Source organism: Pomacea canaliculata, linkage group LG9, assembly GCF_003073045.1.
Source record: "Pomacea canaliculata isolate SZHN2017 linkage group LG9, ASM307304v1, whole genome shotgun sequence".
Classification (NCBI taxonomy): Eukaryota; Metazoa; Mollusca; class Gastropoda; order Architaenioglossa; family Ampullariidae; genus Pomacea; species Pomacea canaliculata.
The window spans coordinates 21,757,216-21,775,430 of NC_037598.1; the positions used below are offsets into that span (position 1 = coordinate 21,757,216).

The window sequence follows — 18,215 nt, forward strand, 5'->3', positions numbered from 1 at the left end:
GGGAGAGTAGGGGGGAGGGTTGTTGGAGGGCTGCAGCAGAAGCAGATTAGACTTTCACCCTTACCCTGGCTCAGTCACGACTGAAGATCCATTTACAGTTTCCAGGAAAATGGGTTAAATGAAGGTGGAGAGGACGAGTGGTGGTCGGTGGTGGTGGTGGTGACAGTGGGACATGCGTGTCTGCTTGTGTGTGTGCGTAAGTGTGTCTGCATGTGTTGGTGTGTGTACGTATGTGTGTCATCAACTGCATGTGCTAAAGCAAATATTCACATCTGTTTGGCACACATGCAAGCATGCATCTCGGCAACAGCTAACATTCATAAACTAATCCATGTCAACAAGAAAAATTTAATTTATCTCCCCTCCTTCGCTCACAAAAGAACCCACACCCTTCTGAGGTCCTATCTGCTCACATTAATAAACTCAGGTACAGCTTTCATGACAGATGACTTGTCTTTTTCTCCCCACCTCTTTCTGACCATGTTAACCGGGTACTGCACCCGGGTTAAGGGGGAGGCCGCGGGTAGGTGGGTACACAGAAGGCCGAAGCCAATCTAAGATGTCACCCATCAAGATAAAGCTCGTTGCTCTGCTTTCTGATTTGCAACAGTCACGACATCGCAAAACTTTCACACTACATCCTGTAGTAATCCTCCTGAGTAAATAAAAAGCAATAAAATATGGGGCAGCTTTTCTTATCAAGAGGGATTGACAGCTCCCTGTAATGTTATTTCTCGAATTGCCCTTGTGGATGAACAAGTTGTAAAATTTTACTTCACCAAGGATAGCAAGAAAGCAGTGGATAAGTTATCTTTATTGAATTATATTATATAAGCAAGTGGTAACCGACTCTCAACAATTGGTAAAGTACAAATCAAAGGTCTGCACCTGTCCATCAAAGCATTGTCTCAAGCTTTAGAGAAAATTTGAACCACAGGGTTTTTTATTCTGTTCGTCACCCCTCTTCCAATATTTGAGTCCTTGATTTCACAGCAGGTTCAGAAGCTCTTGGACTGGTGTCAGGTTCAGGTGTGAGTTCTTTTAAACATGACAAAATACCATTTTTCTCATTTTATTCTTAAAATTACATAGCACATAGCTTCTACATCACTCTACAATCTCTATTTACTCATCAGTCCCCTCATTTAAATTGGTTGCAGACTGATTATTAGACAAGTTGTAGTTTTTATTTGCCGTATTTTTCAAATATCTTTAGTCAGACTCATGTTGATGTGGGGGATGGGATATGTTTTCAATATCTTTACAATGAATCAAAGTGCTGATGGTATGCAAGTATATCTACTTATTTTTAATAGTGCTGACAATGTTAGGTACCCCACGTTTTAAGACTAGAGAAGATTTATTGTAGAAACACTCAGGTAACACCGATTAAATAAAAAAAAAAGGGGGGGGGGGAACAAATGTCAGGCGTATCTCAGTGAGCTGACAAGTGGAGGTGAGTCAGAATACGACAGCACTACTTCTACACCATTAGGTGCCTGGGGTCAGTAGCACCAGGTGGGGTAGGGGTGGATTGGTGCTTTACACCGAGCCAGCAACTAAGTTCATATCACGGCAAGGCAGCCTGTCTTGTAAACAGATAGAGCAGAGAGAGAGAGCAGAGAGAGAGAGAGAGAGAGAGAGAGCAGAGAGAGAGAGCAGTGCCCGAGACGGGAAGCTGATCCCAGGACAGCCACCCCTCACTGTCATTGCCGAAGCAATAAGCTAAAGATGATACGAGCAATAAAACTACTTCAGCTCGTCAAGACTATCACCCGGTTATCATTTCACTTCTCAGCCCGTGATGGGGGACAGACGTCTGCGGCACGTGAGAATGGGAATAAGTGCGCGAGCGATTGGAGGTTTCTTGAAGGAGGAATGAATAATACATATTGTGTAAACGGGTGGCCCGTCGTTCACTTAGGTGCCGGACACTACGCGGGTGGGGAGGAGCGAATGTTCCGCAAAGCCTGGTAGGTTCAATTTTTCGAAACTTAGTTTTGAACCCACAATTTGAATGTATTAGAGAAAATAATTTGTTATGATATCCATTTTTTTAAATCACAATTTTACGAGGGAGAGCTGATGGTCAGCGCTCACCTCGACCAACCCTTCGTAAGGAAACAGATTTTACTCAGGAACAGCACTTGTGTTCTGTTGATGGAATAAGTGTTTCTGGACATCCAAAACATCTTCGTAAAACGGAACTCGGAGTGTAAACAGGAATACCTGTCGTGAACACCAGCTTTTGACTCGTCTCACCACCGGTGTGTGGGAATTCAGTGAATACCTACCTGCGAGAACACGACGGACACAGTTTCGGTGAGGAAGTGAAGAAGAAGTTGCAGTGATTACTTTCATTGGTGTGTGTGTGTGCTTTTGAGAAGTTTAGTGATTAAATGTTGACAGGGGCTTTTAAAGGCAGAGCTGTATTTTATTTTGTGGAAAGAAGAGCAAGTAGATGTCAGCGCATGCGTGAAAGCAGGGGTGTGCCATAGATAAAGAATTTATTCCCTCTGCGTCTAACCCCTGGTGACCCCTGGTGATCTCGCCAGACATAGCTACAACCGTGGCTGTAATTCACCAGATTTTACAGGACCAATTATACAGGGGACTGATGAATTGCTTGTCAAGGTGTGTGTTTCAAAATCCAGCCGGGGTGCAGTTCTTTACCTAGAAAAGCATAGAAAGGGGAATCGCTCAGAATTTTTTTTTTTTGGTGGTGGTGGTGGTGGTGGTGGTGGTGGGTGGTGGTGGTGTAGTATGTTGCACTGAGCTCAACCCCGCGATAAGAAAACGAGACTGCACCTCAGAGACCTCTAAGTGCAGAGATGACAGTGTTCTAGCCTTATATTTACCTTTTCCTGATTTGTTGTTTTGGGGAGAGTCCATCCGATGTAGTAGTACACTCGGCTTTTGACTATCTTCAGGTGGAATCGCCGGTCAGATAACTCCTTTTTGGCGCTGACTCGAGTTGTCAGTCCTGAGCAGACTGGTCGACAGACAAATTGTAGAAAAATAATTGTCAAGGCATGTCAAAGAGACAGGGATTTGTTTATATATATATACAATGCACACACGTACACAAAGACAAGCTCACTAATCACAAAGCCAGTGTTTTAAAAAGCATACAAATGCCGGTTAACGCATTTATATGAACATCATGAAAGGTAAATTATAAAAATTTTTTAAATTAAACATTCAGATGGACTTAACAATTTTCGATAAAAAATCGCACTTTTTTTAATAAACCACAGGTAACAGGAATAAAAATATAGGAAAAACAAGGAAAGAGATCGTGGGAGTGTTTAAAGGAAACTAAAAAAATTGAGAGGAAAGGGGAAGAGAGCGGTGGGTACAGAAGGAAAGAAAAACAATTTGTTTCCAGATTAACTAGCCTCACCTTTGTCATCCGTAACAGTGACAGTGGCATTCTGTGTGGACAAACAAACAGGATAAAGATTTAGAAACATAGGTCATCAGAACACGCAAATAGGAAAGGTCAGGCATGTACAAAAACACGAACACACACATAGGAGCGCGCGTGCGCACTGACAAGCACACAACAGTGTTTCTCCATGACACCTTCTAGTCTCTATTCATTTCATTTTTCCCTTTGTTAATGCCTTATTCCATCAATAATTGAAACATATGCTCCATGAACAGACTAAAATGTAAAATGCAAGACAACCATAAACGAGTTTTATATATTTCATGTAAGTCATTCTAGAATAAACTTATTTGTTGTTTGGTTGTCTGGTCACAGGACATCAGCGACAGCTGTGAGACTGGAGACAACAACCACCACCACCACCCACCAACAACACAACACAACCAACACAACAACAAAACAAAAATCCGGTACGACAAAGCAGACTTTGGGGTCATCACACCACAGACAGCAACTCCAGGTACCGTGGGGAGGGGTCAGAAGGTCAACTCTGGCGGCACGATTTTCCGTGTTGCCTAAAAGTTCACGCGATTCGGACATCTGATTCTGTCGATAATTAGATAAGCAACAATTAAATTAGTCACCATGACTGCTCGGGACTGGGTGCTGATGTTTCGGATACAACTGTACCCTGGGAGGTCTGCGAGGTCCACGAGTCAGTGGTTGGTGCTCCGGTGCGGAAAGTCTTTGTGTGTGTGTGATGAACCTTGGTGTCTCGCTGATAAACTTCCCACACGCGAAGTGTTAATAAGGTAAATCATCAGGTTCACCACAGAATGTGCCATTATTACATTAATATTTTCAACATTTAAATCTTTCCCATGAACAAACTGACAGCACCACAAGTACAAACAACGCTTATTGGTAAACAAATCCCAAATCGAGAGTTTGTCGAGTTGAATGTTTAATACATATTCTGATACAAACTTCTGCTTCTTTCTCTTTTTGGTTATAGTATTTAAAGATTCGTTTTCTCCATGTAGAAATATCAGCATAAGGCATCCTTTTACAAAATCAAACCCCGGTAACCAGATCAGTGGCAACCTTCTTCTGTCTTGTTTATAAAGTAAGAAAGGAAAGTATGGAAAAGTATTCTGTACTGAGATCATACTTACAACATTTAGGTTCCAGTGGATTAGAATGTTGGAAGTCTTGCTTAAATAATAGTTGTCGAACAAATTATTTTCTGAGTTCTCTCTCTCTCTCTCACAGAAACAGTCACGCACACACGTTTTATCTCCCTGTCGTTCTCTCTCTCTGGACTATAAAAAAAAAGGTTAATGGAATGAATGGTTAATAAAACGTGTGAGCAATAAACACACCGCCTATTGATGCACTCCATGACCTCGGGGTTTCCCAGTCAACGCCCTGCCTGCTTCCTCAAACCGGGGAAACACGGATTTGAACAAAGTCGTTGTTGATTGATTGTTGTTGGTTGGGGTCGCCATACTTCTTGTCGTGTGTGCCGGAAGCATGAGAGCATGAATTTTGATGGAGGGATTGATTTAGTTTCGTTTGCCTCGGCACGCACGCACGCACGCACGTGCACACTCAGATGTAGGGTAGGCACACTCACACACACACGCACACACAGATATCGGGTACGCACGGACCAGGGTATGTGTACACAGAGTTGTGTTCGACCGGTGCAAGAAGATCAAGACAAGAAGGAAAGAAGAAAGAAATAAAGGGATAGAAAAAAGACACGAAGAGAAAAAGAAGAAGGAATGATCAAAGAAAGGAAGGAAAAGTTTCCTTGTCCTTGTCAACATTGTCACCCACCACTGAAGTACCCAGACCACAGCCATATAACATAATCCCGGTCCCATGGAAAAGGAAATTTCCAGCGTCTCGACATCGATATATTTATTTTCCTCGTCATAAAAATGACAAGGGGCGTGTAACCGCAGCCACAGACAACTGATCTTTGCAGACGCAGGTGAGGTGAGAGGTGCTCAGCCTCTTGAACGTGAGTGACTGAAACTGATAACAGAGACTGAGACAGTATCGCATGAGAGCGCCTCGTGGACGATATCAGACATCACATGTCACGTGATCAGGTCTTGTTTGTCTAAGGAACGACAGACAGGAAAAAAAATCCGAAATGCTTTTTACTGCTGATGAGACTTTCAATAAACAACATCCATGAAATGACAGTTTAACGAGACTTTCAATAAACTATATCCAGGAAATAGAAGTTTCAGAAACTGCGAGCGCTTTATATTTCTATCCATGATGTTTTAATAAATATTTTAAATTTCCTGAAAGTCATACGAGCCGTTTAACAGAAATATTAATTGAAATAACATATAGTAATAACACAGCAGCGTAATAGTACAATTTCGTTATATTATATTATTATATTTTATTATATTATTCATGATGTTTGTATCATATCTCGTGAAGAGAAAGGAACAGATTATTCGAGAGGATGTCTTGTACACAGCCAGGTTCCCTGACATCAAATGTTTGGACTCTAGGAGACCTTTAAGTTGTCAAGATGAGGACAAAGCGGGTCAAAACCTTTTGTGTAAGAAGCCCGTGACTTCCTCCTCCACCTCCAGGTTATTATTGATTTTTATATTTTTGTATTGCTCCCTCATCTTCTTCTTCCTTAATCCTTTTTCGAGAAGGTGTATCTGAAGAGGAAGAAGGAAAATTTGTGTCCTGAAGACGGACTCGAGGAAAGTAGAGCAGATATGGATAGAATGTTGGTCTTGTGAATGTCACAGCTCAACATATCGTGTCTCAACAGATGATGATGATGTCGTGGTCGAAGGAAGCCTTTACTCGTCGACTACTCAGGACAGGATCGGCTTTGGGATTCGGATCAGGGGGTGGTGCTCACCTGTTATAGGTAATCATCAAGGTTGCATGACTGACGGTATAACGGCCCCCAGGGGATGAGTGATGCCTGGCCAAGGTGGGGGTTGGAATCGGGTGTTTTACGCCGAGCCAGCAACTAGCACACAGCCCTGTAAACAGATGCCACATACAAAGCAAGAACAGCGTGCCCGAGGCGAGAACTGAACCCAGGACAGCAACTGCCTGTCGTCCGTGAAACTACGCATGTTGAAACACACTTTCAATAAATTTACGACAAGAAAAAAATGAGGTCGGGCAAGGAAAGCTTTCTTCTTTTTTTTTTCTTTTTCAGTCGCTTGAAAGCAGGAGGTTGGATATTAAAAGGGGTCGGACACGTATTAAGGCTTTGAACCAAAATGAATGTGAGAAACTCGTGCCAAGTGTTCTTGAACAATAATAATAAAAAAAATCTGCGAGAGTTTGAAGAAAAGCGAACGCCGGAATACCCTACTCCCTCCTAACCCGGGGATCGGATCCGACTGTAAGCAGCTCGACAGTGAATGCGTACCCGACACCACAGCCAGCGGGTGATAATTGAAAGAGACCCTCCCCACCCAGCTATCCCCCACCCATCTAAAAAAAAGTTGGGTTGGGGAGGGGGATAAAGTCTGGAGGTTACGGAGGAAGCAAGCAGAGACCCTGGTGGCAGTATATCAATGGACGACGGTAAAGCATTGTTGTTGTGCAGCACAGGTATAAACACTTTTATATATATTCAAGGTTGCTGGTACAGGTATCGGGGTGGCTGTGGGTTGGGGGAATGAATAGCTGCAAATTGTGTTGCTAGTGATACGACACCAACACGGGGTTGTATACAGCGTTCATTAACCCAGTATGCGTGGCGGGTTCCAAGCTCTATCAGCCAGGAGGCCATGTCATTCATTGTTCAGAGTGACCTAGGTAGGTCAGGTAAACGAAAACAAACAGTGACAAAACGATTGGTTACAGCTGTCTGAACTATATAGTTTAAACTTGTGCAACTAGAAATATCCCGTGGTCTACCATGGGACAATAAGTCAGCGCTAAGCTGAATACAACTTGAAATTTTATTCAGTTTTAATGGCGATGGCACTGTCAGGAGGTTAAAAACGTGTTACGAGATTAATTTAATTATTTTCAAGAAAAACACTCGTAGACTGACCTAAAAGTTTGAATTTTAACTATTGACCTCACGACCCCTAAGCGAGGGCTTTAATCACGCGTCATCCAATCAGCGAGCTTCATTTTGTGACATCACGGAAGAATTGAGGTCATCGCCTCTTTCTGAATCTCATTTGAAAAAAAAAAACTGTGTTGTTTGGAGACCTGTTTCTTAAATATTCAAATCTTATAAGGAATTACACTCGTTTGAAAAAAAAATAACTTTGGACCTGGGCTAGGCTAGGTTTGTTTATATGGCAAGAAGGTAGCACCTAGCCTCAGACAGGTTAATCTCACATGCCACAGTATCACACCTGATGATATTTGTATGACGCAAAGGGACAGGCTGGCGTCGCAAAGGGTACAAGGCACGCTTGAGAGGTAGGGTGGGGAGAGGGAGGGAGAGGGAGGGAGAGAAAGGGAGGGAGAGGGAGCGAGAGAGGGAGGGAGAGGGAGGGAGTTCGCTGGAGTAATAATAAGTAGCGCTCTCTTGCGCACGTTATACCGGATGTAAAAAAAAAGCAAAGGTGTACAGTTGATGCCAAACTCTTTTCTCTAAGAAAAAAGATATGTCAACAACGCTTCTTTTCTGCGTGGATTAGAAGACCTCGCTGCCGAGGAGTCCAGTTTCAGTAGGTCATTGTGCAACACGTCCCAGTCACACAGGATGACGGTGACCCGGCCTGCCCATGGCAGACTGGTGGAATCATTCACGAGTCCTTTCGACTACCCAACTGCCTCAAAAATAGCAGAGCTGGTGCAATAATTTTATAGCCTTTCTTTTCGATTTTTTTTTTCATTACCGCACTGGCAGTGATACAAAATTCTGATCATCCTCGTATTTCAAATTGGAAAAAGATTTTCTCCTGGTCAAACGATGGCTGACTAATATTTCAATAAGAAGATTGCTTCGTTTGGTTTGTACATCCACAAATATTTAACTCTTTCTTTCTTGTCTTATTTTTCATTTATTATTCATCTTTGCTGTACTACACTACTGACCTCGGCTAACTGAACTGTAAACTGAGTTGTTGTTAATAATAATAATAATAATAATAATAATAATAATAATAATAATAATAATAATAATAATAATAATAATAATAATTATTATTGTCATCATCATCATCATGCATTCTTCGTGTAGCTCAGCTGGAGTCCTTTGGATGTTATTGGACCTCTCATGGGTTAGCTCCCCTTGCTGTGACGCACGGAGTGTACCAACCGTTGTGATAAATTTTCCGTTTCTTTTTGACAATGGTTGCGCCAGTTCCCGCGCCATGTTTGAAAGGTGCTGGTGGGGATTCTCAGCTTCGGTTGACACTTTTTGTGCCACCTCTCAAATTCGTTTTTGCAGCTGTTGGTTTAATGTTCACCTGAAGCTCCAGGAAAGCTGACACTCCAGCTCCTGGGGTGAGAAGGTGTGAGTTTCCTAGTTGACAGTCTGGTGAAGGTTCTTCAAGAAATTGGAGACACATTTAAGCTTCCTTCCCGCCTAGAACACGGTAGGTTTGATACCTTGAATTTGTTGTCTCTAAAAGATGATCAAAGTAGTATTTGTGCGTCTATTGTGTTTGTTTTCTTGACCTATTCATGTATCCTCTAACCCTGATCTTCCTGTTTTCCAATTGTTTTGAACTTGTTTTTTCCGGTCTGATATTTTTGTCTTCCTCTACTGCTAATCGTCCTAACACAACTCTTCATTTCCTTTCAATGTGATCGTAAGTTTAATTTCAAATCTTCTCTTCCTCTGTTCTTGATTCTCCTGTCTTCTTTCACCGCCATGGTCCCGATTAAAGTTTTGAGCCTCCTGTCATTGCTACTTTCCTGTCTTTATCTGGTCTCAATCTGTCTTCTCTCTAACTTTGATTTCTAACTACTCTTGATTTCCATGTCTTCCTCTGGTCTCCCCTGTCTGTTTCCCTTAGTCCTGATCGTCCTGATTCTAGTCTTATTTTCCTGTCTTCATCTTTTTGTCTTCCAGCCTCGAGCAGTGAGTTTATTTATTTATTTTTTACTTCTCTTCTCTGACCACTAATTCTTGATATTTCCTCCTTTAACATTCTTTAATATTCATTTTCTTTTCTTGTCTTTCCACTTTACAATTGCTTTCCAAACGGATGATTTTGCGTTTAAGTCTCAATCGTTCTGACTCTTTATCTATCCTTTATCTTCCTGTCTTTCTCAAACGTGATTTTGCAGTCTTTCTGCTTTTGTTCTTCGGCCACTACCCCTGGTGTTCCTTCCTCCAACAGTCTTCAACATTCACAATGTTTTCCTTTCTTATTTTCCCAGTTCACAACGGCTGTCTTTTAATGGGATCTTTACGAACTCTGAACGTTTAGCACCTCTCTCCTCACCCACCTGAGATATTCGACACCTACACGTCTAGTCCGACTTTTTTGGACGTTGGAGCTGCACACCTGAACGAGATTGAAAAGAAAAGAAAAAACAAATAGTCCTACAAATAGAAGGTCAAGGGTGTTATCACTGTGTGAGGTGTTTGACGTCACGGCAGTTAGGGTTACATTACTACATTACATTATGTAATGCAACCCTGGACTTGAGGTTGCCTGACTTAATCCTTGGCCTCTGTTGGTATGAGTTTCTACTTAAGTTGTGTGTACTTTGTGAGAGCAAGTGATCTTCTGTTTGACCGATAACATAATACAATACAGATACAGGGGCCTACAGGACGAGCTGTCTATGTTTAAAATGACAGGTGGGTGGTCTAGGTATGTTTATTCATCGAGTTCTACTGTATATTTTAAGTCATGCTCCATCATAATAAGATCCCAGTCCTGTCATAGTATTACTTTCATTCCCACCCCAGCAGACAGAAGAAAACCGCAGAACAAAGAAGCAAAACCCTTTTTAAGATCGAGAAGAATACGAAAGAGGAGAAAAAGAAACGCAGGAGTAATGGAAAGAAAGAACGAACAAACGAACCGATGAATAAAAAGAAAAAAAAAAACCCAAACAAGGGCTACTGTGGTGCGCGCGCACTTCATGGCGACTCGAGACAGGTGGAGGGCCTATCGTCGCGCAATGAAAGCGCTCTTCTTGTCTGGAGGATCCTTGCGGAGACTTGAAGGCGATACAAGCGTGGTGTAATTGCTTGAACACGTGACGTTTGCTATCAGCCAAAGCAATAAAACTCAAAGCCGTGACGACGACATAATAGCTTCTGTTGACACCACCTCGGTCTGGTCACGTGACATTTCAAACATCGTGGGTTGCCTGCACGCGAAGAGACATATCCGTAGCAAATGTGTGTGTGTGTGTGTGAAAATATTGAAGATGTCGTCGTTAGTGAGTAGCACACGTACAAGATTTCATGTTATGAGTTCTTTTCCCATTTATGATATTTCCTCATTGTACTTGTTTCCTTGTACTTTCCCAATCCCTCCTCTGAACCAAAAGACTTTGCTTCTACCCGGCACCCTAGCAATACACCCGTGTTGTCTACCTGTCCAGATACCTCAGAGATATCTGTAGGCCAGAGTCACAAACACAAACACCACCTTCGTCTCGTTGACATGGAGCAGACGGTCACGCGCCAAATCTTAAAGACCCCCGCTTCCGTTTACTAACCGGCGACAAGACAGATGCATTAATATTCACACAAATTATAAACAGATCCATTAATATTCACACCAATTATAAACACAATCAGTGAAGGCAAATGGCGCAGACAAAAGTAACTTGAAAAAAATTATCTAACAAAAAGGTTAGACATAAAAGGAGTAGAAATCCAAGTATGGGATGAGTGGAGAGCCCCACGGCACTGAGCAGATAAGTGCTTCAGAACATCATTTACCACGACTTTTGACCGCAGTCGTATCAGTTTTGTTTGTGGGGTCATCTTCTCTTTGGGGTCAAAAACATGAGTTCAAAGTGGATAAAAAAAAAACCACGTGAAAACAATGGACGAATTAAGCGCTTACATTACTCAGGAGGTTCATCTTTATGTCGCAGTTAGAAATACAACGAACTTTTCAGTATTTGTGCTTTTGCTGTCGGTGGTGGTGGTGGTGGTGGTAGCGCTGTTCTTTCTGGTATTCGCATATTTCAAGGAAATTTTGTGTGTTCGTGTGTTTGTCTTTGCTTGCTTCTCTGTGTTTGAGAGAGAGATAAAAGCAGAGCCCTCCAAGAAAATGTTGCCATAGCCTGAAAGCCAATTTATTTTGTCCTGACCCTAGTATGATCAAGTGCAAAAGGTTACAAAGAGAAGGCTGCGATTCTTTATCTGATGACTCGGCAAACCTTAGTACAAGATATTATTTCCCCAAATGTCGGTGAATACCCTCTAGGGTTCGCAAAGGTACACCCTACCAAGACCATCATGCACAGAGAGAGGACAGACTCTTAACCTCATGTTTGTACACAGATACATCTAATTAACATATGATCCCAGCTTTCCCTATGTACAATCGTGACGTCTGTGTCATTGACCTCTTTCTTTTGTATTGTAATGTTTGTATGCGTTTATCTCCGAAACAAAAAAATATTTTCTCAGATTTTAGTAAAGAATATCTTGCACTCAATCATTAGAAACAAATACTTCTCACTAAGAGTTCTCACAAGCAGGGGGAGGGTTTTCATCAAGGTTTGGGAAATAATATCTTGCATTGTACTTTTACCTAGTCATTAGAAAAAATTAACACTCAGCTCGAGCTGTGGATCCTGACCACTCCAGTCTGTTGAAAGAAAGACTACTTACTCGACAACACAATAATCCTACGGTTACACTTCCATGTAAAAAACGTGAATGGGTTAAAGTTCTTGTTTCTTACAAGCATATTATTTTCAGAGAATGAATGGATGAAATTACGCTTATCGTAAACATTTTTTTTTTCTGAAAGAGGTTATTTGTTTAGCTCTCGAGGACATGTATACCTACTTTTATCGCCGACACCTGCTTGTCTTCGTCTGCCTTACAGGTAAAATAAAAATACCTCCTTCTCTCTGGGTTAGAGGCGTGTGCCGCCTCCCACTTCTCCCCACCACCGCCACCATTGCCCCCATCGCCACCATCGCCACCACCACCGCCACATTACCCCCACCGCCACCACCACCGCCGTCACCACCACCACACGCCTACATTATGCCTCCATGGCCATAGAAACCTGCTCTTCATTGACGGAGGCTCGTAAAATAAAGTTTTCAAAACTCCACCTAAACTCAGCTCAATGTCACCTTCAACTGCCTCAGGTCAGCAGCCGCACGCTCACCCATATCCTCCTCACGGATGTCTCACTCGCTCACTCTCTCTCTCGCTCTTCTCACTGTCACTCTCTCGCTCGCTGGCAACTGCAGTCCTGCCAGTGTCGTTGCCGGTTGAGCTCCAATAGCGTCAATAAAGTTATTCCTTTCGACACTTTTCACACACACACACACACACAGACACACACAGACACACACACACACACACACACATAAAATTCATACACATGCACGCACGCACCATTCTATTTTTATCAGGTGAAGAGTCGCTCAAATATTTCCTAGAAGTCGTGAGAAGAATATGTAACCAGGTACAACATCCTTGTTTGTAATTAAACATGAAGAGTGTACAGGAGTTTGAGTTCGTATAGTGTTTGATTACCGAGACCAAGGAGTAAATTATAGCCGAGACTACACGAGACGCCATTTTGGTAGCATCAGAGACTTACACCAAACCTATCAGCATGTTGTCACGTGTCAGGGACGTCTGGTATAACAAACTGACATCTTGTATGGAAATTCTTTCAATATACAATTAAAATATACGAAATACAATGTTTATTATGTCTGTTAATCTCTTTCTGTGCATCACAATGAGAACGAAATGGAAGTATTTACAGAATTTGAGAAAGTAGCATCTTTACTCAGTCATTTAAAAACAATTTTGCATCCTGCTGGACCTTTGTCCTCCCCTCTCCACGCTTTCTATGCCACAGCTCACCAATATTCGCACTCACAGTTTCTACACTGCATCAGTCGTCACAAGCGAACCGGAAGTTGCATATCAATAAAGAGCCAATCATAAAGCGTTTATTTTTGGTAACGTGATGTAAGAGCGAAACTGTTATTTTGCTGTTGACAGCTTTTCTCCAAGAATCCCAGAATGATAAACTGACTTTTGATGTGCCCACGTGAGCTGGTCATGAAAGAAACGGCGAGAAGGTTTTCTTTGTTGATTTGACGAAAGGGAATTTATAAAGACTTTCGAAAAGACAGCTTTTCAAATCCAAGAGGGGGGAAGAGAAAGAATGAGGGAAGAGAGAGAATGTATGTGTGTGTGTGTGAGAGAGAGAGGTGGTTGGGTGAGTACGGAAGAAGAAGCCGAGCGCTCCACACTCCAGTGAATCAAGGATAAGCCAGACAAACCCATGACAAACTATGTAAAACAAAAATAATTTATGAAATTCATGGCTCGTAATGCGTTACAGTTAATCTTTGGCGGTTTGTGACGAGGGTGCAAGACAGGGAGGGATTTTTACAGAGCAAACATTGCACGCAATCAAAAAAAATTACTGAAGCGTATAGGAAACATTAGAAGAGAAACAACCTTGATCCAGTTGGCGGTTTTTTTTTCTGATTCAGAACGAGGCGCCCAAAGCCACCGACTAATGAACAAAAGACAGGCTTGGCGGGAAGACAACGGGCGCATCCAGGCGCCAACAAATACTAGCGGCCATTGCCGTTACCTCGCAACCCAGTAATGATGCTGACAAGATGGCGAGAAAGATTAGTTCCGTCACGAACACCTCAACCACCGCCAGACTACGAACCTGTGTCGTCAGACTACACCACAGCCCCGCTCAACGTGTCACCGGCTCTCGCGTGTCATCCACACCACCTCGGCGACTCTGTGGTTTCTTGGCCTGCAAGTCCCACTGCCGACCTGACGAACTAGATTAAAAAAAAAAAAAGTGGGATTGGGGGGAATCACAAAGAAGGACTTTTTAAATTTATGATGAGTCGTGAATGTGGCGGAGAGAAGATCCAAGACACAATCTTGGGTAGAGCAGTAGAAAAAATTTTATTGGCCAATTAAAAAGTAAAAGTCGACCTTGTTGTGGAGGAGGCGTCAGCAATCACACTTTTTTTTCTTGTGAGGTCGGTGCCCATCACCGCTACCGGTCACTGCATTTACCTTTCCGCAGCCCGTAATGGAGTCAGGTATCCATTTCGGACAGGTGAGTCGACTAAAAGTTCATGCGCGACGCGGGTATCGAACCTGCGCATATTCGAGTTCCGCTCTATCCGCACTTAACAAGTCGATAACCCTGCATGTAAAGGGACGGGGTAGACAGCGTATAAACAAAAAGGTCGGGTAGAAGTGGAGAGTGTAAAGCAATAAAAGCGAAGAGCTAGAGATTGAGGGGGATTGTGGGAGATAAGCAGAGTAAGGAGATTGAGTACAGTCGACCGCCACTCGAGTTGTATTAAAGGCCAAGTAAAAGCTCGGTCACAGCTAAAAGCTCGTTTACTGCAGCAAGATTCGCGCCTGTCAACAAGACCCTTCCATCCATCCAGCATACAGTCCCCCGCTGCTTTCATGGGTGGGTGTCTACCCTTTGGCCACGAGTCAGTCGCGTGCGACTTACTTCAACACACGACAAGCAAGTTTTCACCACGCGAAAGATTCTAAAGAAAAAAAAAAACCTGTTTACTTTCCCTCATTCGCCTCTACTCCCCCCTTTTTTACACAGTTAAAAAAATATTTCCCCTACCCAGTTGTGATTTTTAAAAAATGTAAACTGCGCATGTTACCACCGAACATTTGCAGAAAAATTTGTGGAGCAGAAAGAGGTCAGGTCAGGTTACAGGCATCCCGCCCACCCTCTACCCACCACCACCACAACCATAACGGCTGTGCTCGTCTGCAAGATCTTGGGACCCTCCGCTTGATTTGTCACACATCAGCGAGTAGAGGAGTGGGTGGGTAGGTTGGGTCGTTTGAACTTGCCGCGCTCGCGCGTCCGTTGATGCCACCTGGTGGCGGTTACAACAGGCGCCTCCAACGAGTAGCATGCGAAAACCATCAAGGACCATTTTCATTTGTTGTCAGATAATTAGTGCCACCTAGTGCATCCTGGTACGTGCCTGTCGGGTCGTCCTCGAGCTGTTTACGCCGCCAGGCGTGGACCCGACATGGCCTCCACTTCTCACTTCTCATTGAAATTCAAAACCTGCCTGCCGTTGCAGATGCAGCCAATGAGGTTAAAGATGATTCGGTGCGGTGAGGCGATCTCCGACTTCTGTTGGACGGCGGCTAGTTCTTGATAAATACCAGATGGATTGATAGAATAAACTTATTTTTCATCTCAGAATAAATAAACTGCTTAGTTCCTCTTGAAAGTAAAGTTTTTTTTTTTTTGAGGAATAGACATCAGCATGGCCACATTGTTCTCCCTGTTCTTGTTCTTCTTGTTTTTGTTTATTTCCTATTTATATTGTTCTTGTTTTGAAGTTGATCTTATTCTTTTTGCCCTGTTTGTTGTGAATGTCCTTGATCTTTGCTCTTCTCCTTGATGCTCTTTTGTGTTTGGTCGCTTTCTTGTTTTTTCCTCGTTTTTGTTTTGTTTTTGTTCTTATTTTTTTCTGTTGTCTTCAATATCCTTGTTCTTTACTCGTTCTTTTTTGTCCTTGATGTTCTTTGTATTTTGTTTTCTTTTCCTTGTTTTTGTTATTTGTGTTCTTTCTTTATCGCTTCGGCTTTCTCTAGTTCTTTGTGCTCTTGCTCTTTTTGTTCATGCTCTTCTTGGGTTTCAAGATCTTGTTCTGGAAGTTCTTGTTCTTCTTCTTTTGTTCTTTGTGTTCTTTACCTTCTTGGTTTTCTACTTCTTCCTATTTTTCTAGCTCTGTTTGTTGTCCTTATTCCTTTTTACTTTCTTTTGATGTTTAATATTCAACTTTAAATCAATGAATGTAATGCAGAAAAAAATCATTTCATTGACATCAACAGGAAAGTTACTAGACTGTGTCAGCTTGTTGCTGACATAATGATGTGTACCAACAACAGGTCTTAAATCATATTTTATCATCCTTCCGTGCTCTCCTTGTTCTGGTCTTCTTCTTCTTCTTCGTGTCCTTGCTATTTTTCGTCTTTTGCTGCTGTTGTAACAACCATCTCCAGCAAACAGTCACCATCCGAGTCACTAACACCCGAGTAAGGAGAATCATGAGAAGTCGCAGGCCTGGGTAGAACTGCGGAAATCAAGGGTGAGTGTATCGCGACATAAGTAGGAAGGGGTGTTTATACCCACCCACCCAATGTACCTATCTTACCTCTACTTTCTAACTAGAGCCCCAGGGATCATGTTGTTCTTGGGGTGCACGGAGTTAGCTTGTACTCCAGGGTACTCGTGTGGTTACGTCACCCGATCCCTTCTCGCCAATCAAAACGGAAACGATTCTGCAAGGAAAACCTGTCCAAAAAGGAAGAAGACCTACACAGCTGGCTGAGGTCACGTGATCGAGGGCTGCACGTCACCGATTCCGTGGTCAGAGAAAGGGAAATAACCGCAGGATGGACAGATTCTTTGACGAACGGTCAGCACAGAAAACCTATCGTCTGGACAGAAACATCGTCCACCCGGCAACACTTCAAGTGCCGGTCACCTGTTGACCAGTAGAGCTTGATCCCCCTCTACACGCCCCACCCCGATTTCTCTATCTTTCATATCAGCATCTTCTTGGTGGTGCAATGTGTAATACGGTGAGTTTAGCTCATGCGCGCACTTACACGGGTGTATCCATGCGTAAAACACGGTCACACACACACACAGTCGCGCGCAGCAGCAAGGGATTAAGTCTACGCACTCACGTAATCATAAATACACACACATATACATACACACGCACGCACGCGAGCACACACACACACATGACTGTAGATACACGGGTAGGCATATACACAATTTTTGCATATGTTCCGCGCCAACGGACAAGTACCCACAGAGGTCCACCCGCACTTTAGAAGACACATTGAGCTACTAACTCGCGCACACATACTCCAACACGCAACGCATCTCTAACACATGCACGAGCACACAAACACACACACTGTATGGTACTAACTCAAAGCCCTCGCCCACACACACGGAAGCACTCACGCACATAAAACATAGAGAAACGCACTGCACACCCGTACAAATTCTACACACGTATACCTGTACAAATACAAATAATTCACGCACGAAAATGACACGCACCCGTACCCACAGCCCACCCTCCCAAACCATTTTCCGATCCACACTCGCTTACTCACCTGTCGGCGACGTCCGCCTCTCCCCACGCACCGGCAGTGCGACAGACGCACCTGTAACTGTCGCCGCTGTGCTCTGCCCGCAGACAAGGCCGGAGGATCAACAACACTCCCCACCTGCAGCAACAGCAGACAGCTAGCAATCACCAGCAAGATTGCAGACCTCATCACTGGATGTGGTGGCGAGGGCGACAAGCGGATACGGTGGCACTGATCCACACTCAAGTGTTCACGACAGTCAGCGAGCAGGTGCCGAAAGCTCGGCGCTACAATCGTTTATAAATGCGTCCACCCCCTCCCACCCCGCCATCTCCCACCCAACCCACCCACCTCCACGCACGCCACACAACCACTACCATCACCCTTTCGGGATTTCCATTCACCCGCTAGTTTTATTATTAATTCACCCTCTTTTCAGCTCGCACCCGTTTTCTTTGCACTTTCCTCAAACGAGGTAAAAGGATATTTTGAAGGAAAAGGAAGGCGATAACGCTGCGATGC

The 18,215-nt window shown here is 43.3% G+C and overlaps 1 protein-coding gene and 1 long non-coding RNA gene across 2 annotated transcripts in view; one reads left to right on the forward strand and one right to left on the reverse strand.

Annotated features, from left to right (window-relative positions):
• LOC112571946 overlaps positions 1-17,997 on the reverse strand; it is a 28,902-nt gene extending 10,905 nt beyond the window's left edge. The window contains exons 1-3 of the mRNA XM_025251371.1: positions 17,718-17,997; positions 3,404-3,434; positions 2,859-2,992 (exon numbers count right to left, since the gene is read on the reverse strand). The gene's annotated coding sequence lies outside the window, so the exon portion shown is untranslated. The remainder of the gene's footprint in view (positions 1-2,858; positions 2,993-3,403; positions 3,435-17,717) is intronic.
• Positions 12,532-15,805, forward strand: LOC112571951. The gene is made up of 2 exons (XR_003100926.1): positions 12,532-12,670; positions 14,045-15,805. It is a non-coding gene; the product is annotated as an uncharacterized LOC112571951 (long non-coding RNA).
• Positions 17,998-18,215: the final 218 nt, after the last annotated feature.